Consider the following 27,658-nt stretch of genomic DNA (forward strand, 5'->3'; position numbering starts at 1 on the left):
CTCCTATTTCTATTTCCTAGGGCATTAAATGGTGAGAAAAATGTGAAAACTGTTATGAAATTTTAGATAAAATTGTCTACTTTTAAATAACAATTATATTTACTGTTTTCAAATGATATTTTCTACAATATTCCAGATCTTTTGATAGAAAGGAAATTATAAAAATTATAACTCAAATAAGAACTTAATTAACCAAACTATTTGACCTAATGTAATGCTTCATCCATTATCTTCATAAAGATAAATCTGTGTTATTTTTATTCAAATTATCAATGAAATTAGTATAATACATGTTACCATTTAGAGAATGAAGGAGACATGAGTCCATACATATTATAATGGATTAACTTACATATATCCCTTGATATTTCTTATTTTCTCATTGATTTCAAATGTAGTTGCGACATGCTTGATAAGTACACTTGGATTGCATACATTTTTCATTCTACAAAGGAACTTCATTACTCCTAATTTTTTTATGAGATGGAGTTTCACTAATATGAAATCTCTGATGATAATATATTATTTAAAATATAAAAATAGAATAAGTTTGGAAATTATTCCAAGACTTCCATGAACCATCAATATAATTTGTCTAGTAAAATCCTTTGTAACACAAATCCCTCATGTCCAAATCAAATTAGTATGTGATGGCCCTTAGATTTAACTAAATTTGCATAGGTGTAAGGAAATGTTGATCGATGCAAGGTTATATTTTGTAGATAATTGAAATATAATTAGTTTTTATATTATAGGAAACTATTTTTTAATTTTTTAATCTCTAGTTATAATACTTGTTTGATCCAACTTATTGCAAACTAAAATACAATGGTTGAGAGGATATTTCAATAATATCAAACAAATCCCAACCAACTCTCAAGTAAGCCTTAATTCTAACATATGTGCCATTGCAATGGAGGATGTGCTTACTGAAAAGGAATGAAGAAATGTTAATTCTCACCAATGTAACTGAAAGTGTTAAAGTAATTTTGTTGTTTCCATTGAATATTTAAGAACATTTCCCTTATTTATATACTAAAGGCGTAGATACAAGTAGAACTGCTTGCTTACATGTGAATTTTTTGGAACACAAGAAATCATTCAATTTACATAGATTAACTTATTGTGTTTGATAACAATCAAGATGAACAATAATCAATCACAAACAACCATTTATAAAATTTTCTTAAATAATACACATGTCTAAGATGGATCCTCTCATAATGGCACTTCATTTTGCATTATTAGAACCATATTGGGTACTTGTAGTTACCTATAATGGCAATATTCCCATAAGTATTACTTGTCCAATTTCAAGTTTCCTAACTTATCCATTAATAATTAATATGAAAATTGTAAGGGAAACTAAATTAAAGCAAAAAAATAAATAAAATTATCATATTCTTAAAATAAATTCTTCTCAACTACTTTAGAATAACAAAATATAATAGGAAATTCAAAGCTATAAATACCTTAGGCTTCAATGAAATCCACTAAATAATCGTTATTTTCATAAAAGATGTCTATTAGTAAGGAAAGTTAACAAAATAAAATATTCCATAGAAAAATAGAAAAAGAATTGTAAGATTATCATGTTGATGTGTGTAGATCCCCTTTAGTGAGTACATAGAGGCCAACTATTATTTCAACTTTAAAAGTATTAATTATTTATTAAAATAAAAAGCACTAAGATTTTCCTACATATTTAAAAAAAAATTAAAGTTTTTTTTCAATTTAAAGTTAAGCTTGTGGTAGCTCAATTGGCAATGACCATGGAAATGAAGTTTTAGTGAACTAGAAGTCTTGGGTTCAAATCTTGTGTTATCACCCCAATCAGGGTGAGAAGTTGGACATGATGAATATGTAGTCCTACCAAGATTTAAGAAAAAAATGTCAATTGCATACCCATGTCAAATTAAAAAAAATTTAAAAAATAAATAGTAAAGAGGAATGAGCATATGATATTAGTATAAATGTCTTACATTCATCTTCCCATGTGCTAGCTTCCACAAAAAAAGAGATAAATTATCATGCCATTTTTTTCCATAATTAATTTCCTTAACTATCATTTGTATATTAGTGATTAAATCTCACATCTCAGAACCCTCCTTAATGGTAATTTTTTGTTACTAAATTTTTTATATAACTTTTTTATTTGTAATTATCCCTTCTAATTTTTAGGTTTTAGTTTTTTTATTTAAGAGAAATCGAAAAAAACATGTGTTGAATTATTGTTTACGACATGTTATGTCAGAATAATTAATTCTCTCATAAATATGTTGGAGGCTAACATGAGAGATTAACCTATAATTGTTAGAGAAAACTAATTGAGTAGTTATGGCTAAGGAGGCAAAAAAAAAAATACAATAAGAAAAGAACTCCATGTTGTCTTTTTGGATAAAAATGAAATACCTAAAGTTATATATGAAAAGGAAAGAGAAGATACACCTTGATAATATAGGGTGAGAGATAAATACCTTGTCGTCGAATATGAATAAGATAATTGGGAAATAAATATAGTATTTGGTTAACCGTTTCTAGTGCGAGAGAAACACTAGTAAACCTAGGAAATATTTTCTAAGATGCTGCATAGATTGTCTAGGCTAGAACTCCATAGATCTTCTTTGATTTACCTTACACTTAGAGGAAGAGCTCCGAAGTATTTCCTGTACAAGACAATTAAGATGAACGTGGATGCTTCTAGTACATTTCCAAAAGAATTTCATATAAATACTTTCGTTTAAGGTAAGCAGAGTTTCAATATTAAATAAATATTGAACACATCATACTAGAAAAATATGTTATTATATTAACATTATGGATGGAGGTTGTAATGAAATAGGAACAAGTAAAATGTTAGGAAAAAACCTATGTAACACATGAGAGTAGAAGCAAAGAAGAACCAATTTGCATTAAATTGAAAGAAAAAAATCATTGCCTAAAAGAAAATTTTGGAAACTAAAAACAACCATGGAATATTTGTCTTCTTAATGCAAATAGAATTAATAGCAAGAAGTGAAATTTTATTTGAATGATGAAGGGATGTTTTAGAGAAAAGGAGTGGTATTATGTCTTTGAATATATTATTCAATTATAGTGAATGAATTAGATATTGTAAAGTGAATTTATCATTTTGATCTCATGTTGGATCCTTAAGTCCTTGAAAGGAAACACATCTTCCTCGAGGTTTTTATCTTTTTCTGTTATAGGTAACCATAGAAAAAAATATATTCCTCAAGATTTCTATATTTTCCTATTACAAGTAACCATAGAAACACTGACTAAGTAAATTTACGAAGAGATAAATAGGTATGGATAGGATTTCGTAAGTCTTATTAAAATGTATGTTTATGTACATAATGTATCGCTCTAATTATTTTGTTGTTAAAGAAAGAAATATTATATTTGTATGTTACACATAAAGAGAGTTAAATATAATTAAAGTAAATTTGACATAAAGAGAGTTGAATACAAGTGTTTAAATTTCAAATGTTTCTATTTATTGACTTAGTTGTGTAATTGGATAAGACCAATATAGACAACACTTGTTGTAAGTGAGACATGTGAATACATTCAAATGGGGTATTGTTAAAAAAAAAGTAATAATATATATAAGTATATTCATGTGAAGAAGGAACAACTTAGGACTAAATAGGGTAAATGGTATAAAAACTAAGGGTGAGATGTACCGGTGTTAGTATTTATAATGTCAATTAGTTAAAGTATGTTTTAAATGAGTTAACTAAAATCATGAATGATAACCATGATTTGAGAAGACTGTTAAATGAAATATTAAATAAAATAAAAAACATGACGAGTGTAATATTTCAATCTCTTTATTTTTTACAGCTATTCTATTTGAAAAGTTAAGATGTAACAATTTTTATTGGGTATTATTTATTTTTAAATAAAATAATAAAATCCATTTTACATTTTATTATTAAAGATATTCCTAAATATGTCTTATGTTCAATAAAATAAAAATATAAGATATACAATATATCAATATTAATATTATTAATATAGTAATAATATAAATTAACAATTGACTACTATTGTTATATTACTAAAAAATAATAAATTATTATTGTATTAGTAAAAGATAATATTTTTATGTTTTAATGTGTAGTTTTTTAAATGTTTATAATATATATTTTAGTATCTTAATTTTTTACTTTCTTTGATAAATTTAATTTAGATTAAGTTTATACTTTTGGAAAAAAAATTACTGAAATATAAATCCAAAACACTAAATACATAAATGTCAATAAATAAACTTAATATTAATTAAATAGATATTTAAATAATTACGAAAACAGAACAAAAATTAAAAATAAAGGAAACAAGGATGAGCAAACAAGAATTCCCAAAATTAAAAATAAAAGCACAAAAATGAGAAAATGAAGAATTCCCAAAATTAAAAATAAAAACACAAAACTAAGAAAATGAAGAATTCCCAAAATCCAACCAGTTTAAAAAATTAAGAAGAAGAAAAAAAAGAGAGAGATTTTGAAAACCTTCTAAGAAGCCAAAAATACAAACATTTTTCAAACATATATTTTCTTTATTTTGCTTATATTTGATAAAATAAAATTCAAATTAATTCTAAAATTCATAAAAAAAAAACATAAAAAACTAAATTAAAAATATATTTTTAATAAATATAATTAATATATATATATATATATATATATATATATATAAATAATATAACCAAACCAATAAAATACTTCAAACAAAAACAACTCAGAAAATCCGGAAAGCAAAAGATCGACGAGCAAACGAAAAAAACAACAACACTAAAAAAGAAAACAACAACACTAAAAAAAAATTGAAGAAAGCAAAAACGAAGGTCATATGAGCGCATCGTTATAATAAATCTTTAGAATAAAACCAACAGAAAATAAAACACCAGAAGATCAAGAAAGCCCAAAAGCTTATAATGTTGCCGTTGTAATAAAGCAAAAAAGCTCGGAAAAAACAAGGTGAAAGGATTTTAGAGACCGAAAATGTAAGCACAAAATAAGAAAGCACAAAAGTTCATCAACTTTCTCTTATAACAAACCTAAAAAGATTCGAGAAACCAAAACGATAAACACAAAATCAAGAAAGCACAAAAGCTGAGAAGCTTACCCTTATAAGAAATAGGGTGCCCTTATAAGAAATAGGGAAAGGATTCTGAAAAGCGGAAAAGCTCGCATAGCCATTACATTAGAATGTGCATATGCATCTGTGTTTAGGATGCTCTTTGTCCATTATTTGCGGCGGTGTGCGGCGGTGCCTGTAGGACTACTACAGATCTCATAATTAGAATGTGCAAAGCTCGTACAACCATTACAGCCATTACAATGGGTTCAAAACATATTCATGTGTGTTTAGATATTGATAAATCCATTGTAATAGGATATTTGTGCATCTGTGTGTTCATGATGCTCCTTGTCCATTCTGTGTGGCCGTGTTTATTCAGTCAATCAATCAAAAACTTGAGAGTTAAATTCCTTGATCTGTTTCGATAGCAGAAGTTGGCCCTTCAAATAAAGCCACCCTTTCAAAAACAAAGTTAAGCTGATTTCGAGGGATTTTCAACTCTGACTCGGCTCAATTCCTTCCACCATCTCGTTAACTCCCAAATATGACGTTGAGTTGTTCAAATATATGGTCGTTCTCCAATTAAAGGTATGTAAATTATTTTTACAAATTCAATAGGCAATTTCTTTTACGGAATTACATTTAATCCTGTCATTCTTGATTTCATCTAGTCATTCTTGATTATATTTCTAGAGCGTTTCGATCTCGGCCTCCTATGTCACAACAACAATGAACCAAAAAGTCGCTCTCGCTCATTAAAGAAATCCTTGGATGGGAAATTTCTATTAAAAAAACTCACGTTTTCTAAATCCATTGCTTTTCGTCCTTGAAAACCTCGCTCGCTCCATTATCTTCTCATATCTTCTCGTTGGGAAAGTATGGCGTGCTATTACACCACGGACGAATTGGTAAAGTATTATTTTTTTTTTTTACAAATGGAATATCTATTTGCGCCTGGGAAGGTATTACTTTTTTTTTTACAAATGGAGTATCTACTTGCGCCTTTTTACTGCATTCATTAAAAGTCTCTTCATTATTAGTTTGAGTTTAGTTTTGTTTAACCTCGGCATTTTTAATATGAAATATTTTAGTGAAACACATATAAAATTCTCTTATCGCGTATTAAAAATGCATTTAATTGTGATTATGATTAAATTTTTATTTTTAATAATCATATTTTTTTGTTTGTTTCTTTTTTATTATAAAATTGCAATCTACTGTGTTTATGATTAAATATATATTTTTGGTGTAAGGTAATATTAATTTATTATTGTGTTTATGTTGGTTTTTTTTTTTTGTGAATCTTTCCACTTTTAAGTATGGAAATGTATATTTATTTAACATGCATTTAAATATTGCATTATCTTACTTAATAAAAAATAATCATGATTGATGATGATTATTTTTTATTGATGATGATTGATGCTATGTGATTCGTTCTCCACATTTCACTAGTTTCAATCCCACTTCTTCACCCCTGTGAGCATCACCCGATGCAATGAGTGCTAAGTGAACTATTCAAAAATCATGAGAAATTAGTCAGTTACGACTACCTCTCATGGAAATGGTCATACGTTTGAATGACTTACTTAACGCAGTTGAATCCCAAAAAATGATATCTAATATAATGCACTGCGTAAATCCCCCATACTTAAATTCAAAAAGAGTCAAGGGATCTCTACTTGAATGGTTCATGAGGCACAATACTTGCTAAGGTTTTGCAAATGGGGTAGCAAGCTAAGTGGGCTTGATTGTGGGGACAAACTCCACAGTTAAGCGCGCTTGAGCCAGAGGAGTTCTGGGATGGGTGACCTCCTGGGAAGTCCTGGTTACCGGGTGAAAGCCCCGGAAGTGATGATTGATGCTATGTGATTCGTTCTCCACATTTCACTAGTTTCAATCCCACTTCTTCACCCCTGTGAGCATCACCCGATGCAATGAGTGCTAAGTGAACTATTCAAAAATCATGAGAAATTAGTCAGTTACGACTACCTCTCATGGAAATGGTCATACGTTTGAATGACTTACTTAACGCAGTTGAATCCCAAAAAATGATATCTAATATAATGCACTGCGTAAATCCCCCATACTTAAATTCAAAAAGAGTCAAGGGATCTCTACTTGAATGGTTCATGAGGCACAATACTTGCTAAGGTTTTGCAAATGGGGTAGCAAGCTAAGTGGGCTTGATTGTGGGGAAAAACTCCACAGTTAAGCGCGCTTGAGCCAGAGGAGTTCTGGGATGGGTGACCTCCTGGGAAGTCCTGGTTACGGGTGCAAGCCCCGGAAGTGATGATTGATGCTATGTGATTCGTTCTCCACATTTCACTAGTTTCAATCCCACTTCTTCACCCCTGTGAGCATCACCCGATGCAATGAGTGCTAAGTGAACTATTCAAAAATCATGAGAAATTAGTCAGTTACGACTACCTCTCATGGAAATGGTCATACGTTTGAATGACTTACTTAACGCAGTTGAATCCCAAAAAATGATATCTAATATAATGCACTGCGTAAATCCCCCATACTTAAATTCAAAAAGAGTCAAGGGATCTCTACTTGAATGGTTCATGAGGCACAATACTTGCTAAGGTTTTGCAAATGGGGTAGCAAGCTAAGTGGGCTTGATTGTGGGGAAAAACTCCACAGTTAAGCGCGCTTGAGCCAGAGGAGTTCTGGGATGGGTGACCTCCTAGGAAGTCCTGGTTACCGGGTGAAAGCCCCGGAAGTGATGATTGATGCTATGTGATTCGTTCTCCACATTTCACTAGTTTCAATCCCACTTCTTCACCCCTGTGAGCATCACCCGATGCAATGAGTGCTAAGTGAACTATTCAAAAATCATGAGAAATTAGTCAGTTACGACTACCTCTCATGGAAATGGTCATACGTTTGAATGACTTACTTAACGCAGTTGAATCCCAAAAAATGATATCTAATATAATGCACTGAGTAAATCCCCCATACTTAAATTCAAAAAGAGTCAAGGGATCTCTACTTGAATGGTTCATGAGGCACAATACTTGCTAAGGTTTTGCAAATGGGGTAGCAAGCTAAGTGGGCTTGATTGTGGGGAAAAACTCCACAGTTAAGCGCGCTTGAGCCAGAGGAGTTCTGGGATGGGTGACCTCCTGGGAAGTCCTGTTACCGGGTGAAAGCCCCGGAAGTGATGATTGATGCTATGTGATTCGTTCTCCACATTTCACTAGTTTCAATCCCACTTCTTCACCCCTGTGAGCATCACCCGATGCAATGAGTGCTAAGTGAACTATTCAAAAATCATGAGAAATTAGTCAGTTACGACTACCTCTCATGGAAATGGTCATACGTTTGAATGACTTACTTAACGCAGTTGAATCCCAAAAAATGATATCTAATATAATGCACTGCGTAAATCCCCCATACTTAAAAAAAAAAAAATAATCATGTTACAATGTATATATATATTTTTAAATTGTTAGAATATATATCCTTATTTCTAGTTTTTAAAATTCCACTTTAAATATCATAATGGGGCGTAACTATTTTATTATATTTTAAAATGGATTTTAACTTTATAATATCTATAAAATTGTATATTATGACCATATTTGTTTGTTAAAAAAATTAGTTTCACTTAGCCCTAAGTAATGTTAAGTCAAGTTTATAAATTAGATTTAAGATTTAAGTTTTAGGCTTTTAGGATTATGGGAGGGAGGTAGGAAAGGAAGGAGTGATAGTGACATAGAGAGATAGAGGGAGATGGGAGAATTGGAGAGAGAGTGATTCAGAGAATGTGAGAGACTAAGGCAGATGTTAAGAGAGGGAGAGACAAGGAGAGATTCATGACGAAGAGAGAATGAGAAAGAGGATGAAAGATAAAAATAGAGAGAGAGAGAGAGAGAGTAATAAAGGGAAAGAGGGAAGCAGTGAAAGAGACAAAGAAAGGGGGAGAGAAAGCAAGAAACACAGAGAGGGCGAGGGGGAGAGAGGGAAGGGGGGTATTGAGAGAGAGGGAGAATGATAGTGGGGGCGAATGGGAGACAAAGGAGGAGAGTAGGAAAGAAAGGGAGAGTGAGCGAGGAGGAGGGAGAAAGAGAGGGAGAGGAGAGAGAGGGAAAGAAATAGTGAAAGTGGGAGAGGGGGGGAAGAGACAGGCAATGAGAGTGAGAAAAGGAGAGAGAGATAGAAAGTAGAGAGAGAGAGAAAGTAAGAGAGAGAGAGATAAAGAGAATGAGGTAGAGAGATAAGGAGAGAGGGAGAGAGAGAGGGAATGAGGGGGGGGGGGAGAGGGAATGAGAGAGGGAGTGAGAAAAGATAGAGTGGGAAAAGGAGAGAGGGGAAGGTTTTTACATAGAGAGAGTGAGGAGGATATAATGCCAAAGAGTGTATCTGAAAGAGCCATTTTGAGAGTGAGAAAGAGTAATATTGGGAGTTAATGGGAGAGGGAGGTACCAAGCGTGAGGGAGAGAAAGTGAGAGCAAGAGAGAGAGATAGTGGGTGCAATTGCAAGAGATAGAATGAGACACGGGGGAATGGAGGACGAAGCAGAAAGGGATTGAGGGCGAGAGAGGGAGAGAGAGAGGGAGGAGGGAAGAGAGAGTAAGGGCAAGAATGAGAGGGTGATATATTGACAAGGAGAGAGATAAAGAACGATACAATATCAGATAGAGTGAGACAGACACATAGTAAGAGTGAGAAAGAATGATCGAGAAAGTGTGTGAGAGAGATAACAAGAGTGAGAGCTGAGAGCAAGGGTTATAGGGACTTCGCGAGAGAAAGAGAGAGGAACAAAGGGATGGAATGAGGGAGTGTCTACTTTGAACCTTAAACATTATTTAATAATATATTCATAAACATCTTTCATTTATTTATCATTTGAAGTAAAATTCTTGTTGGAATTTATTTCTAAATCAATTTTTTGAACTAGCATCTCTCATATTTTCACTTGGATGTCTATGACCTAACCCCCATTGAGAGAACCATGAATTTATGCTAAAACCTTTAGAGTGTCGACTCTTTAAAAATTTTCACAGATAAGGAGGAGGACAAGGGGTTTGTACTTTTTATGAATGGACCATTGAAAATTTTAAGCGAGAAGAAAAATAAATATGGGGTTTCATTGGATTCATTTCATGCTAAGTCGAGTGTTTGCAGATTTTATTTTCATTTAGAATTACCTCAGACGATTTTATTTTCATAGCATGTATGAGTACGATAGGAAATTTTTCTATATATTATATTATTTTTACATAGTTTAAATAGAATTTTAATAATTTTAAAATAGAAAGGGAAAAAATAGGGCTTTGTTTAATTTATTTTTTATAAATAGTGTTTTTTTTAATTTCACTATGTATAAGGATCTGTTTTGTACATATATAGATTTTTGTTAAAAACAGTACTTCATGTCAATGTCATTTGATCTATTTTATGTAAATTTATGTTAGTAAATATGTATTCGGCAAACTAATGGTCTAACTTGGTTAATGATTCTGTAAGTCATATATATGATTATACAACATTAAATCCCTATTGCGTAGATCTTTTACTAGAAATTTATTTATTTTAAATTGGGTTTTCATTTGTTTTAGTTTCTATAAATTTATCTCATTGAACTTCTTTGGCTCTATGGACGAATATTGTTTTGGTTATTTATTTTACCCTCAATGATATTTGGGTAAACACATTTAGGCCATTTTTGTAAAGAGCACTTGAAGTCTTGGGGTTGCGTAAAGTAATATTTATTTAAATATTTTAAAATAAATATATTAAAATATTTCATAATGATTGGGATTCCCATTCAATGAAGAGTTTTTACATTTGTTTTCGAATTTGCAATTTTTTAACAAATTTTTTTTCTCCTTTCCACCTACACTTTATAGGCAACACAAGGTAATTTATTTTGTAGGTGCACAAACCTAGATCTATCCTAAATCTAAATCAAATATTTTGAGGTGCGACCCTCTTTTGTGGGTGCAAAAATTGAGTAAATTTTTGCAACTCAAAAGTTGAATCAATTTATTAGCTTAATAGATTCAGATTCAGAGAATGAATTGATGTCTCCTAACATCTAATATTAATTTATATAACTATGATAATGTTAAGGGTGTTGAATATATTTTTTTATCACATAAAATCATATTATACATGTAATATTAATTTGTATAACTATGATAATGTTAAGGGTGTTGAATATGATTTCTTTACCACATAAAATCATATAAATAATATGATTAACATTGACACATATAAATAAATATTCCTCATATTTGTTTTTCCCACAACATTAGATGGTGACCAAAATTAAAAGACTATGAAGAAATTTTATATAATATTTTCTAGTTTTAAATAACCTTGATAGATGTTTAAATTTATATAATATTATTTTAAAATTATAACTTCTATAATAGTCATGACTTTTGGATTGAATTAAATGATCGAAATTCTAATTCAAAGAACAACATAAATAACTAAAAAGATATTTTATTTACCTAATTTTCATAAAAATGTTGAAAATGTAGATGTTAATTGTTTTAGGGAAGATATATAAAGTAAAAGGTTTTGTTGCGCATTATATTATTTTATACTAATACTAATATATTTCAACACAAAATTCATCCTTTAAGAGAGGGTAGAAATTTAATTTGTATTTCAACATTTCAGCTGAACTAGATTTATGTTGAGTTTAAAAGAACGGAGCGACAATTAAATTTTATTACCTCAAACAATCCCTACATTGCACAATCTAGGCCAAGATGCATGTTTACCTCTCTATTAATCCCTCTATAGTTTTATCCATTACATATAGATATATGATTGGTATACCCTCTCCCTCTTTAACTTCTATTGTAGTGTGCAGATATCTCGTGACAACACACAATTAGTGGCATTTGAGTTCAAAGACATAGAGTCTCCGAGACGTTTGACAACACTCAAAAATTTGTCTTTTTTGTTATTCTTGATGGAATCAAGCATAGTAGTATACATGAAATCACTAGTTAATAAGTTGCTAGCTCGCCAAAATATTTTTAAGAAGTTATCTATATCTTAAGGAGGATCTTATATATTTTCAATGATGGTATATATTCTTTCTATCCATAGCTCTACGAATGTGAAACTATACGCATTAGTGTTACAATTCATGGGTTGAAATAATCACATATGTAGCTAAATGTTTGAAAAAATATGTTTCAAGCAGAGACAAACAATACCCTTTACAAAATACTTAAATCTAGCATCAAGTACTTACACATCTCCCTTATACAAAGATGTAGAGCAACAATCATGCCGTCAGTAGACTTTAATATTTAATTCTATTTATTGATTCTATCTTTTGGGATGTTTTTTTATAAAAAAACACTTGAAATTTTGTTGATCCCATTTTCTCTTAATGTTGCATTTATCCATACTTCAATGATTAATAATGACATAAATGAAACTAGAAATTGGTTGGTTCCTATATATGAGAGATGATTGTTAGTATATATCTTGGTTTCATAAGATTGCAAGGGGATTTTTTTAATTTTAGTGCCATATTTTTATAATATTCCAAGAAAACATATTTAGACTCCAACATTATTTCTACAAAAAATATTAAAAACATAAATTTAATTTATAAATTTTATGAGAATGTTAATGTGATTTTAGAAATTATTTTTAAATTGTCCTTTTTTTCATTATAATTTATTTAAAATTTTGAATCGAATTGTATCCATTAACATTATAAAAGTATATATATAAATCCAAAAATTGTTTGCAAATATAAATTATATATTGAGAATACATAATTCTTTAATTATGTTATACCAATCAAACTCTTAGTTTCATATAATCAGTCAATCCATATATGTATTTTTTTTATAAGTTTGCAAATTTCTAGTAAAATATAATAGAAAAACTTTCATCATGTATTCTGTTATCATTCTCTAATCCAGGTAATGTTTGTAACCAAATTGAGCCCCCTATTTATGTCATTTCATTCAGTGGTTTGGTCATTAAATTTTTCCACATGTATCATTCTTTATAAACTATTTGGTTATAGATTTTTATTTCCTAATTTGTTAATTTAAGAACTTTCATTATATGAGAAGATTACATTAGCTTATACAATTTTCTAAGATCCTACTTTTCTCACCCATACCATATTTCTTGGCTAGTAGGTAGTTATCAAAAAATATAGCCAATTACCAAAAAAAATAACTAGAACCAAAAAGACATGTTATATTAGAAGACCTTCAAGATCAAGATGAAACAAGCTACCATTACAAATCATATGAATTCGCAGGGGCATGATGCTCCAGTCTAAATCCTAGTGATGGAGGAGGCCTAATGTCATAGTGGACCTACTTCTCCATATAGGCAGTATCTCTTCAAAGTGATACAATATATGTTATAAGATTCCTTGATAGCCTACAATATTGTTTCACATAAATTTTACATGGTAAATGCTCTAGCTAGGATTTGGAATGAGTTATATCATCTTTGTTATGGTGCACTAGAAATAAATATTTTAATAACTTAGAATGTATAAGGCATTATATTTTATATTAATTTATGTTGTAATTTGAAGTGTACCCTTGTTGTCTAAAATTGTGCGTTGAATTTCTAAGGATTGCATCTAATTTGTGATTTACAATAGACAAATTGGATATTTGGAAATTGAGAGTGATGTCAGTGGGGGTTGGGGTGAAACAATGATATGAGCTTCCAACATCACATGGAATATTAATATTCATTATATTAACCCTGGTAAGTCCATTAGCATCTTCAAATAACAAATCTATCCAGATCACATTTATTCATTTGTAACTTTTACCATTTGACATCGAATGAAAGTGTTTTGAAGGATTTTAAGTCATAGTCATATATATATTGCAAATACTAGTATACATTTTGAGAGACTTCACATTCATTCATTTGTAACTTTTACCATTTGACATCAAATAAATTTTTTTGAAGGATTTTAAGTCACTCTTAGGTATATCTTTCAAATACTAGTAGCTATTTTGAGATACTTTTGGATGTATATGACTTCTAAAGGAAACATTAGTAATCTGAAATACTTCGAAAGTCTCAATATAAGAATCTTTCACCTTTGCATCATGTAACCAATGTTTTTTTTCAACGTATAAATGTAATGCATCCCACTCTCATCCAAATATATTAAAATAAGAATTTAACATCTAATTAGTTACTAGAATATACCTTCATAATAATGGATTACGTAGAAAGACTAGAAATTAAATAAGTACGATGTAGATGAAAAATGTCAAATGTGTTTTAAATATCCACCATCTACTATGTCACCTTCCTCATTCCACCTTTCCCCAATAGGTGCTCCGTTTAATATGGTGTATATTTAAATCAATAATTAAGATATAAATAAACATTCAAGTAATACAAATATATAGCCTCCCATTGGGGTTGAAAAAACATCATGAAGTGAGGATCAAGGAGGTCCATGCCATTAATTTGACCTTAATTATAATTAACGATTAATGGCTTGACACCCCCCATCCATGCAAGAACATGTAAATTTATGCTAATTGATGAGAGGAATTTTTATTAATTACAATAGTATGATGGAGGTGGTACTAGCTATGTTGGTTCAAGCATGGCACCTCTGGCTTTGCGTGCTTGAATTGGGCATCAACTGAGAATTAATATGGTAAATATTACCTTCTATAATTAATTCTATGAGGTTTTACACTAATCAAGTTGCCTTGGTATAGGATGAATCTAGGATTATTCCAATCTTGTCTAATCAAAGCACCCCTTTAGCCCTTTAAAAGAAATTTCCTTGCAGTTTTACAATGCTAAGTGGTAGAGAATACAATGCTCTTAGTTAAATTCTACACACTATAGAAACAACGAGATGTGCTAGGACGTATTCGACACAAAGGAGTATGTAAATTGTTTATGCATCACTAAGCTAGGTTCACTATCTATGTAATGATGTCATCAACTCTATGTTAGTCTCTATGGGGTCTAGGAACTAACATAATTTACTAGTCTTAGCCTTAATCTTAATTATCCATGAACATTCACTCTTTAATTTTCTTGACCGACATTATGGTCGTTTACAAGGTTTTGGATTAGTTCAAGGTTCATTTTTCTGTGATGGGGCCAGTTCTATTAGTGGGTGAACTAGAATACATAAGGTCGTCCTTATTTTAAAAGTACATCAAGTTTATATAGTTTTGATGGAGGGTTAGGTATGGTTATCCTCTCAAGTTGTGAATCTTAGCCCTGCCACCCTGTATATGCCTATGATGTACACATTTAGGTTATGGGGGTATTCTATCGAGGTGTATTCAAGTTTGTTTTTGTGGCAATAGTTTTTTGGTTTGTAGGAAGTATTGTTATATTGCTTGGAGTGCAATTCTTCGTCAATGAGGTAGATATAGAAGTGGAATTCTAGAGAGGGTTAAAAAATAAATATTCGTTGTGGGATATTCGAGGCATCGTGAGACCTTGCACCCCATTCTAGCCCACAACCTTGGAATAAAGACAACCATGAAGACCAAAATACAACTATTATTTTGATGAATGATTTGGAAAGAAACCATTCACATATGCTTGATTTTTTTCCTAGCATGCAAAGGGGGCAATGGTTCTTATAACATAAATTAAATCACTTTTAAGCACATCTATTGTAACATTAGGCCTCCTCCATCACTACAATCTAGAATGTAGCATCATGCCCCTGTAAATCTATATTATTTGTAATGGTAGCTAGTTACATTGTGATCTTCAAGGAATTGTAATATAATGTGTCTTTTTGGTTCTAGTTAACTTTTTTTTTTTGTAATTTGCTATATTTTTTATAATTACCCACTGACCAACAAATATGGTATGGGTGAGCACAATAGGATATTAGAAAATTGTATAAACTGATGTAATATTTTGATATAATGAAAGTTATTAAATTAATAAAAAAGGAAAATAAACATCTATATCCATGAAAGAAATATCGCTAGTTTATAAAGAATTATACATGTGGAAAAAAGAATGATACCTATGGAGAAATTTAATGACTGAACAACTAAATGGAATGACATAAATAGGGCGCTAAATTTGTTACAAACACTAACTAGATTAGAGAATGATAAGTAAATAAATGATAAAAGGTTTTCTATTATATTTTACTAGTAATTTGTAAACTTATGAAAAAAATCATAAGTATTTAATAAAAAATAATATATGTATATGGATTGACAAATTATATGAAACTCCGAGTTAGATTGCTATATAATAGTTAAAGAATCATGCATTCTCAATATATAATTTATAGTTGTAAACAATTTTTGTGTTCATGTATATACTTTTATAAAGTTAATGGATACAATTAGATTGAAAATTTTAAATAAATTATAATGAAAACAAGATAATTTGAAAACAATTTCTACAATCACATTAACATTCTCATAAAATTTATAAATTAAATTTATGTTTTTAATAATTTTTTATAGAAATAATGTTGGAGGCTAAACATGTTTTGTTTGAAGATTATAAAAATATGGCACTAAAATAAAAATAAAAATTCCCTTGAAATCTTATGAAACCAAGACATAGACTAACAAGCATCTATCATATATAAGAACTGACCCATTTCTAGTTTCATTTACGTTGTTATTAATGATTAAATTATGGATAAATGTAACATTAAGAGCAAAATTGAGATCAACAATATTTCAACTAATTTTTTATAAAAACATCCCAAAAGATAATATCAATAAATGGAATTAAATATTAAATTCTATTGATTGCATGATCAGTGCTCTACATCCCCTATATAAGGGAGAAGTGTAAGTACTAGATGCTAAACTTAAGTATTCTTTCAAGGATAGTGTTTGTCTCTGTCTAAAACATGTTTTTTCCAACCTTTATTTACATGTGACGATTTGAATCCATGAAATGTAACACTATTTTCTACAATTTCATATTCATAGAGCTATGGATAGAAAGAGGATATACTGTCATTGAAGATATATAAGATCCTTGTTGAGATATAGAAAATTTCTTCAAAATTGTTTGGCAAGCTAGCAACTTAGTTAGTAGTGCTTTCATGTATACTACTATGCTTGATTTCATAAAAGTAAAAAACACACAAATTTATGAGTGACGTCAAACTTATAGGAAACTTTGGATCTTTGAAACCAAATGCCACTAATTATGTGTTGTCATGAGATATCTACTTGCTAGCAATAAAAGTTGAAGGGGGGGAGATAGTACCAATCATATATCTATCTGTAATGGATAAAAATGTAGAGGGATGAATAGAGAGCTAAACATGGATCTTGGTCTAGATTGTGCAATATAGGGATTGTTTGAGGTAATGAAGGTAATTTTCACTCTGTTGTTTTAAACTGGTCGTAAGTATAGTTTAGTTAAAATGTTAACATACAAATTGAATTTATACCCTCTTTAAAGGATAATTTTTTTGTTGAAATATATTTATATTAGTAAAAAATAATATAATACCAAAAAAAAACATTTTATTTTTTATGCCTCTTCTCTAAAACAATTAACATATACATTTTTAATGTTCTGTATGAATACCAGGTAAAGAAAATATCTTCTTATTTATTTATGTCATTATTTGAATTATAATTTTGATCATTTAGTTCAATTGAAAAGTCACCATCTATAATTTTGATCATTTAGTTCAATTGAAAAGTCACCATCTATAATTTTGATCATTTAGTTCAATTGAAAAGTCACCATCTAATGTTTTGGGGAAAACAAATATAAGGAATATTTATTTCTATGTATCAATATTGATCATCTTATTGGTATGATTTTGTCATAAAAAAAATATATTCAACACCCTTAACTTTTTCATAGTTATATAAATTAATATTAGATGTTAGGAGAAATCAATTCATTCTCTGAAGCTAATAAATTGATTACACCTTTTGACTTGCAAAAATTTGTTAACTTTTGTACCCAAAAAAGAGTCTTGCACCTCAAAACATTTCATTTGCATTTAAGATAGACCTAGGTTTGTTCACCTACACAATAAATTATCTTGTGTTACCTATAATGTTTTGGTGGAAAGGAATAAAAACAAAGTTGTTAAAAAAAACAAATTCCAAAAGAAATGTAAAATGCCAACAACAAAGACTTCATTAAAGGGGAATCCATATAATTATGAAATAGATTCATTTTAAAATATTTAATAAATATTACTCCACGTAAGTCTTTTGTTGTTTAAAAAAATGGCCTAAAACCTCTTTACACAAATATGATTTAGGATAAAACAAATAACCAGAAAAATATTCATCAAATGAAAACCCGATTTAAAATAAATAAATTTCTAATAAAAGATCCACATAGAGTCAGACATGTTTAATGAGATATATTTATAAAAAATAAATCAAATGAAAACCTGATTTAAAATAAATAAATTTCTAATAAAAGATTCATATAATAATAATTTCATGGTGTGTAGTCATATATATGACCTACATAATCATTAACCAAGTTAGGCCATTCCTTTGCCAAAGATATATTTACCCAAATAAATTTACATAAAATAGATCAAATAACATTGACACAATATTTTTGTAAATAAAAATCTATATATTTCACAAAAGGACAATGTTTCCTATACATAGTGAAATTAAAAACAACATTATATATAAACAAATAAATTAAATAAAATCGTAATTTTTCCCTTTCTAATTTAAAATTATTAAGAACCTATTTAAACAATGTAAAACAATACTATAATATGTAGAAAAATAATTTCCTATCGTACTCATACATGCTATGAAAGTAAAATCATGGTAATTAATTCTCAATGAAAATAAAATCCAAAAACACTCGAATTATCACCAAATGAATCAAATGAAACCCCATATTTGTTTTCCTTCTCATTTAAGTTTTTCAATGATTGATTCAAGCAAAGTACAACCCCCTTGTCCTCTTCATTATCTGTGAAAAATCTATATGGAAAACAACAAAAGTTTTAAAGATTTAACACTCTAAAGGTTTTAGCATAAATTCATAGTTCTCTCAATGGGAGTTAGGCCATAGATATCCATGAGCAAAGAGGATACATGCTAGTTCAAAAAATCCATTTTGAAATAAATTCCAATGAGAATATTTATTCAGATGATAAACAAATTAAAAATGTGTATGAATATATTGTGAAACAATGTTTAGGGGTCAAAATAGGCCCTCCCTCATTCCGTCCCTTCATCCCTCTCTCTTTCTCTCTCCCACTCCCTATAACTCTTGTTGTCTCTCTCTCTCACTATTCTCAATCATTCTCTCTCACTCTTACTATGTTTCTCTCTCACACTCTTTGACATTGTATACATTTCTATCTCTATCTCTCTTAATATATCACCATCCCATTCTCTCTCTTACACTCTCTTCCCCCCTTCCCCTCTCTTTGTACTTCCTCCTCCCTTCCACCTTGTCTCATTCTCTCTTGCCATCCCCCCTTCTCTCTCTCTTTCTTGCTCTCTTTTTCTTACGTTGTCTCCCTCGCTCTTCATATCTCCCTCTCTCATTATCTCCCAATATTTCTCTTTCTCTCTCCCAAAATGGCTCTTTCACATACACTCTCTGACATTATATCCTCCTCACTCTCTCTCTGTAAAACTCTTCCCCTCTCTCTTGATCACTCCCTCTCTCATTCCCTCTCCCCTCTCTCTCATTCCCTCTCTCCCTCCCTCTCTCTTTTTCTCTCTTTCCCTCGCTCTATCTCTCTACCTCACTCTCCTTTTTCTCTCTCCAAATCTATCTCTCTCACGTTCTCTCTCCATTTCTCTCTCTCTCCTTGTCTCACTCTCACTTCCTCTCTCTTCCCCCCTTCTCCGACCTTAACTATTTATTTCCCTCTCTTTCCCCCTCCTCCTTCCTCACTATCCCTCTCTTTCCTACTCTCTCCCTTTGTCTCTCATTCTCCCCCCTCTCATTCTCACTATCTCTCCCTCTCTCTAGATATCCACCCCATCTCTCTCTCCCCCTCCCCCTCTATTTGTGTTTCCCACTTTCTCTCCCCCTTTCTCTATCCTCTCCCACTCTCTTTTCATCTCTCATCCTCTTTCTCATTCTCTCTCCCCCCTAACTCTCTCCCCTCTTTCTCATTCTCTCTTCCATGACTTAACATTTGTGTTTCCCACTTTCTCTCCCCCTTTCTCTATCCTCTCCCACTCTCTTTTCATCTCTCATCCTCTTTCTCATTCTCTCTCCCCCCTAACTCTCTCCCCTCTTTCTCATTCTCTCTTCCATGACTTAACATTAACATCTATCTCAGTCTATCACATTCTCGTCACTCTCTCTCCAATTATCCCCTCTCCCTCTATCTCTCTATGTCACTATCCATTTATCCCCTCTCCCTCTATCTCTCTATGTCACCATCCATCCCCCCATCCTTCCCTCTCTCTCTCCCATAATCCTAAAATGCTAGAAACTTAAATCTTAAATCTAATTTATAAACTTGAGTTGACTTAACATTACTTAGCATTAAGTGAAACTAATTGTTTTAACAAACATATATGGTCATAATATACAACTTTATAAACATTATAAACTTGAAATCTATTTTAAGATATTAATAAAATAAGTACACCCCATTATGATATTTAAAGTGCAAATAAAAAATAGAGATATAAATTCTAGTAATTTAAAAAAATACATTCTAACATGAGTATTTTGGATAAAGTAATAATAATACAATATTTAAATACATATTAAATAAATATACATTTCCATACTTAAAAAGAGAGAAATTCACAAGAAAACAATAACTAACATAATTACAATAATAAATTAATATTACATTACACCAAAAATATATATTTCATCATAGACTCAATTAAATGCAATTTTATAATGGAAAAAAAAAAACAAATATATGATTATAAAAAATAAAAATTTAATCTTAATCACAAAATGCATTTTTAATATCTATACAAGAAACTATAAGAGAATTTTAAATTTGTTTCCCTAAAATATTTCATATTAAAAATAACAAAGTTAAACAAACTAAACTAAAACTAATAATGGAGAAACTCTTTAATGAATGTTGTAACAAGCCCCCCATACAGACTCCCTTTGTAAAACAAAGTAACTCCACTTGTAAAAAGAAAAGGTAATAAAGTATAACTCGTCCGTGGTGTGATCGAGTGTCAGACTTACCCAATTTGAAGAAAATGGACCGAAGGTTAGAGTGGCCCAATGAGAAGATAATGGACGAAACGAGGTTTTCAAGGACGGAAAGGAAAATGGACCGGAGGTTAGACTGGCCCAATGAGAAGATAATGGACGAAACGAGGTTTTCAACGACGGAAAAGCATTAGAGTTAGAAAATTTCCCATCCAAGGACAGCGACTTTTTGGTTCGTTGTTGTGACATAGGAGGCCGAGATCGAACAAGGCATGTTAAAATAGTGAAATTTGATCATGGAATGTAATGAGGATAGACCAAAAAAGAATTCAAATCAAGAAAGATAATGGATAGGGAAAGGCGGCCTAAAAAAACTAAAAGTAATACATTGTAATATGATTATTTTAAATAAGTATACATTTTTATATTTAAAAAGAGAAAGATTCACAAAACAGATATTAAACATAAATATAATTAATTAATATATATTTGATCATAAATACAATTGAATGCATAAGAAAAAAACAAATATTTGATTATAAAAATAAAAAATATTAATCATCAACCCAATTAAATGTATTTTTAATATATACAGAGAAGCGATAAGAGAATTCAATATAATAAAATTAGATATGGTTAAACAAAACTACAAAATTCAATATAATAAAATTAGATATGGTTAAACAAAACTACAATTAAACTAATACGGTACAAACTAAATTGAGTTTGTAAAAACAACTTGGAGAACAGAACAACCATAGATTTGGGTTAACGAGATGGCGGAAGGAATTTTGGAATGGTGGATTTCTTGAAGGGCCAATTTCCGCTTGGGCTACATATCACCGAAACAGATGAAGGAATTTAACTCGCAAGTATTCGATTGATTGGCAGAATAAACACCGCCGCATAGAATGGACAAGGAGCATTCTGAACACACAGATCATACGCTTTATCAACATGTAAACATCTAAACACACACATGCATCCGCTTTAATTGGTGTATGAGATTTGTAATGGCTGATTTTGATTTAGGTCAAAAATCAGTTGCACCCCATTGTAGTATGAGACCTGTAATTGCTGTGCGATTTGTGATGGCTGATTTTGATTTACGTCAAATAAACACCGCCGCACAGAATCGACAAAGAGCATAATGAACACACACATGCATATGCTTTAACGCCTTCATAAATGTGTCGAACCCATTGTAGTCGCTGTATGAGATTTGTAATGGCTGTATGAGCTGGCTGTATCAGATATGATATTAGCGAGCGTTTACGGGTTTCAGAATGCTTTTGTGCTTTTGTACTTTCTTGACGCTGTAGTTATCGTTTCAGTTCCTAAAATCCTTATACCTTGCTTTTTCCGAGTTCTTTTTCCTTTATTATAACGGTAAAATTATCATCTTTTGTGCTTTTTTGATTGTGCTTTCTTGCTTTTGTGCTTTTTTGATTGTTCTTTCTTGATTTTTTTCTAGAATCTTTTTAGCTTTTGTGCTTTCTTGATGTTGTAGTTATCGTTTCGGTTTCTAAAATCCTTATACCTTGTTTTTTCCGAGCTCTTTTTTCTTTATTATAACGGTAACATTATCATCTTTTGTACTTTCTTGATTTTTTGATGTTTCGTTTTCGGTTGGTTTTATTCTAAATTTTTATTATAACGAACTTTCTTGAATTTAATTTTTTAAACTGGTTAATTTTTTGGTAGTTGTTTTTATTTAAATTTTGTAATTTTATTTTTTTATATATTTATTTTTTTAATTAAATATATATTTATTTCAAGTATAAATATAACAAATAAAATTTGTATTTATTAATTAAACATTTTTTTTGTTTTACTCATAAATTTTAAAATTAATTTGAATTTGAATTCGAGAAAATAAACAAAATATATCTTTGAAATATTTATGTTTTATCTTTTATTATTATAATAATCATTATCATTATTTAATTCATGTTATTACTATATTAATAATTTTAATTTTTTGTACTGTAAATTTTTATTAATAATGAACTAGCTTCTAGGAATTGGTTGCTATGAATTACGTGTTGGGAATTAGTTGTTTGAAATAAGCATAATAGAGGATTTATTATTTATTTTTGTTTTTAATTTTAATTTCTAATTTCTAATTTTTTAATTTTTAATTTATAGTCTTTTAATTTTTGTTGTTAATAAAATATAATAAAACTAAATTAATTAAAAGAGAATGAAGTAATATTTAATTATATAAATAAGTAAAATTCGTGGGTCGAACTCACTATTTGTTAGGAATTAGCAATTGGAAATCAGAATTCTAAAATTATGGAAAAATACTTAATTAATTATTATTATTAATATCATTATTTTTAAATTAAATTAAATTAAATTAATATGTAAAAGAAGTAAAAGAAACAAAAAATAATTGTAATATTATTATGAAATACTAATAAAAGGTCATCAGAGGAATGGTCATCACATGCTGCTCAATCTTAATGGTCTCTCGTAGCTTCATATGAATGAAGTTATAAACCCTTGCGATGACCTAGGAATGCTCAATCTCAATTGTCTCTTTTAGCTTCATATGAATGAAGTTATAAACCCTTGCCATGACCTAAGAATGCTCAATGCAGACATGGTGCTTCAGATTGATCACATGCTTCTCAATCTCAATGGTCTCTCTTAGCTTCATATGATGGAAGCTATCAACCCTACAAACATGGTTTGATCACATGCTTCTCAATCTCAATTGTCTCTCTTAGCTTTATATCATGGAAGCTATCAACCCTACAGACACGGTGCTTGAGATTGATCACATCCTTCTCAATATTCTCTCTTAACATCATATGATGGAAATGATCAACTCTTATGATGACATATGAATCCTCAATGCAAACGTGGTGCTTAGATTTTACCACTTGTTTAGGTAAAGTTGAGTAACGGGAATGGTTATGCTGATATCTCGTTTATTCAACCTTACATAAATATATTTATGAGTAGGCTTAATAATAAAATGTAAAATAAATTTTACTATTTTATGCAAAAACAAAGAATACCTAGCCAAAATTTTGTTTATATTCTTTTAAATAAAAATGGAGCATCTTAAACAAAATCTCATATTCACCCATGCTATGAAATAATAGATGTATTTCCTATCATACTCATAATGGGTAAGAAAATAAAATAAAGAAGTTAAAAACAAAAGAAACCAATGAAACCCAAATATTTTTTCCTTCTTATTTAGAATTTCCAATAATTCATTGAAACAATGTGTAACTCCTATTTCTCCTTTCCCATTTTGTGAAAATTTCAGAAGAAATATGAAACTCTATCGAGGGGGTTTGTCCATAAAAATCCATTGGTAAATATGAGAGCTTATATCTAAAAAATCTCATTCTATAAGATCGTAATTTCTTTAAAGAACATAAATTAACAATAGTATATTGATGACAATACTACTCTAAATAATAAACAAAGTGAAGAAAAAGAAAAATATATTGCCAGAAAAAACTAAAAGCCACATTTGCGAATCTTCATTGTAGATTTAGAAATCCATCCATTAGCCAAATAAAAACGGCTACAAAGCATGGAGAAGTGCTTCAGTCGTAAGGAATTACTGAGGCTCAAGAGAAATGCTTCATCTAAATTTAAATAGGTAGACGCATAGATTTTATACGATTTAAAAATGTGTTCAACCCACATAAGCTATTGTAATCTTTGTATTTGGCTACCTAAAAGGTTTTCAAAATACTCTCCTTTTTCTTTTTCTAAACTTTTGAAGTGATTTTATAACAACTCACCCATTGGATTTTGGGAATCCTTCAATTTATCAATATTGTTACTTTTATTTTTAATTTTTGTTCTATTTTCATAAAAAAAAATTAGATCTAGTTTCAAGTTTTCTTTTTTAAAAGTAAATATATAATTATTTAAAAGTCTATTTAATTAATATTAATTTTATTTATTGGAATTTAAGCATTTAGTGTTTTGGTTTTTATATTTCAGTGGTTTTTTTCAAAAATATAAATTTATTTTAAATTTAAATTTATTAGATAAAATAAAAAATTCACATACTAAAATATATGTTATAAACATCTAAAAAAACTATACATTAAAACATATTAAATATTATCTTTTAGTAATATAATAATAGTTTATTATTATTTTTTAATATAATAATAATTATTATTTGTTAAGTTATATTATTACTATATTAATAATCTTAATATTGATATATCGTATATCTTAATTTTTTATTTTTTTTTTATCATAAGGCATATTTAGGAATATATTTAATAAAAAAATGTAAAATATATTTTATTATTTTACCTAAAAATAGAAAACACCCAATAAAAAATGCCACATCCTATCTTTCCTAATAAAATAACTGTAAAAAATAAAGAGATTGAAATATGATACACTGGTCATTTTTTATTTTATTTAATATTTTCTTTTAAAAGTCCTTTCAAATCATTGTTATCATTCACCCTTTTAGTTAAGTCATTTAAAACATACTTTAACTAATTGACAGTATAAATATTCATTGTGGTATACCTCACCCTTAGTTTTTATATCATTTTATCAATGTGTATCTTCTCTTTCCTTTTCATATATAACTTTAGGTATTCCATTTTGATTCAAAAAGACAACACATAGTTCTTTTCTTCTGGAAAATTTTTTTTGTGCCTCCTTAGGCATCATTACTTAAATAGTTTTCCTTAACAATTAGAGGTTAACCTCTGATGTTATCAACCAACATATTTATGAGAGGATTAATTATTTTGACATAAGTTCTCATTAATTACCCTTTTTCTTTATGTTGTAAACAAAACAGTAATTCAACACATGTTTATTTCCATTCCCTTAAATAAAAAACTAATACCTAAAAAGTAGAAGGGATAATTAAAAGTAAAAAAAATTATATAATAAAATTAATAATAAAACAATTACCATTAAGGAGGGTTCTTAGATGTGAGATTCAATCCTCAATTTACAAATGTGAGTTAAGGAAATTAATTATGAAACAAAATGTGGTGAAAATTTGTCTCTTTTTTTGTGGAAACTAGCACATGGAAGAATGAATGTAAGTAATTTATAATAATGTGATATGTTAATTCCCCATTACTATTTTTTACAATTTGACATAGGTATGCAATTTACCTTTTTTATTGCAAGCTTGGTAGGACTATATCATCATTATGGATTGTCACGATCTACCCATGCAGATTAAAAAAAAATTTAACCATATCATGGTCCCACTACATCATAACTTCATGCATACGGCTTAAGCATACATATCTAAGGAAATCGTTTATATTATATGGTTGATGTTGTTGACTATAAATGATCTCCCTTACTTACGGTGGTAAACCACTCGGCAACCTTACCTATTGGTGTTGTATTATTGTCAACTCCCATCTACCAGACCATGCACGGAGTCTCCCTTCCTTACCTACCCGCACCAGGTGGCATCCTACCGTGCTGAAGCCACCTGATACATCGGATAATGTGTTAGGGTTTACGCGCCATTTGATGGACGGTGTGGATGGCAAGATGAGATCCAAGGGTTTTGAGGCATCTAAGGGTTTATCGGAAGTTTATAAGCCCCAGAGCTATTTTCTCGCTGTCATTTGCACCTATTACCGCATGGTGAAAGCTATTTGGTTCGGCGATGTCCCTCTTGCTGCAGCTACCAGCTCTGCAACGTTACGCTCAGGTAATGTTATTGCTCATACCCAAGACCACTGACTTCATCACCTATTCTGAGATCGTTTGAGTTTGTAATTTAGAGTTTCATGGCTCTCTGCGTTCATACTAAATCATGAGTTATGTATATGCCACTCATCCTCTGCTTTCACTGTGTTAGGGTCTTGTTACTCTGCGTCAAGGGTTTGCTATGATTCCTTAGTCACTCAACACAGGGTATACGTCCACGGCTTCAACAGGTATGTACCCATCTCTGCTTTAGCATGACTGGTTTCCCTGTCGAGGGTGAAAGATACTCTTGAGTACTGTATAAGCTTGTTTTCTGAAAGTTAAAGGAGTCCCTTACAAAGATTTCCTTAGCTGCTTCAGGGTTATACATTTGGCAAACCCTGGTTCGAGCGTGGTCGGCCCTTTTCATGCCGGTGCCAGCGTTCTCAAGGTCTCTGTTTAATGTTGATATAGATTTAGGCTTCGTGCCAGACTGCTTGAATGTATTTATAAGTTACAGGCCACTGTCTCATGGCAGAACCCTTTTGATTTACGGTCCATAGACCGATGTTTGTTCGATTGATATATAATACTGGGTCTTCAACTGTTGTCGGTAATTTTGGGAGAACAGTCTCTCCGGATTCTTGTTTTAAATACCATTTGATATTCACAGGATTTCGAGTAATACAGAATCTTCTGCTTAACTTATGGGATACGATATGTATGTTTGGTCACTTATAGTTTCCGAAATCATTTCCGTGCATTTGTTAAGAGTATTGCATCGTATTACAGTCATAGTTGT

This window comes from Pinus tabuliformis, chromosome 7 (genome assembly GCF_031772625.1).
Source record: "Pinus tabuliformis cultivar Carrire ecotype Pingquan chromosome 7, CPIR1, whole genome shotgun sequence".
In the NCBI taxonomy this organism is placed as follows: Eukaryota; Viridiplantae; Streptophyta; class Pinopsida; order Pinales; family Pinaceae; genus Pinus; species Pinus tabuliformis.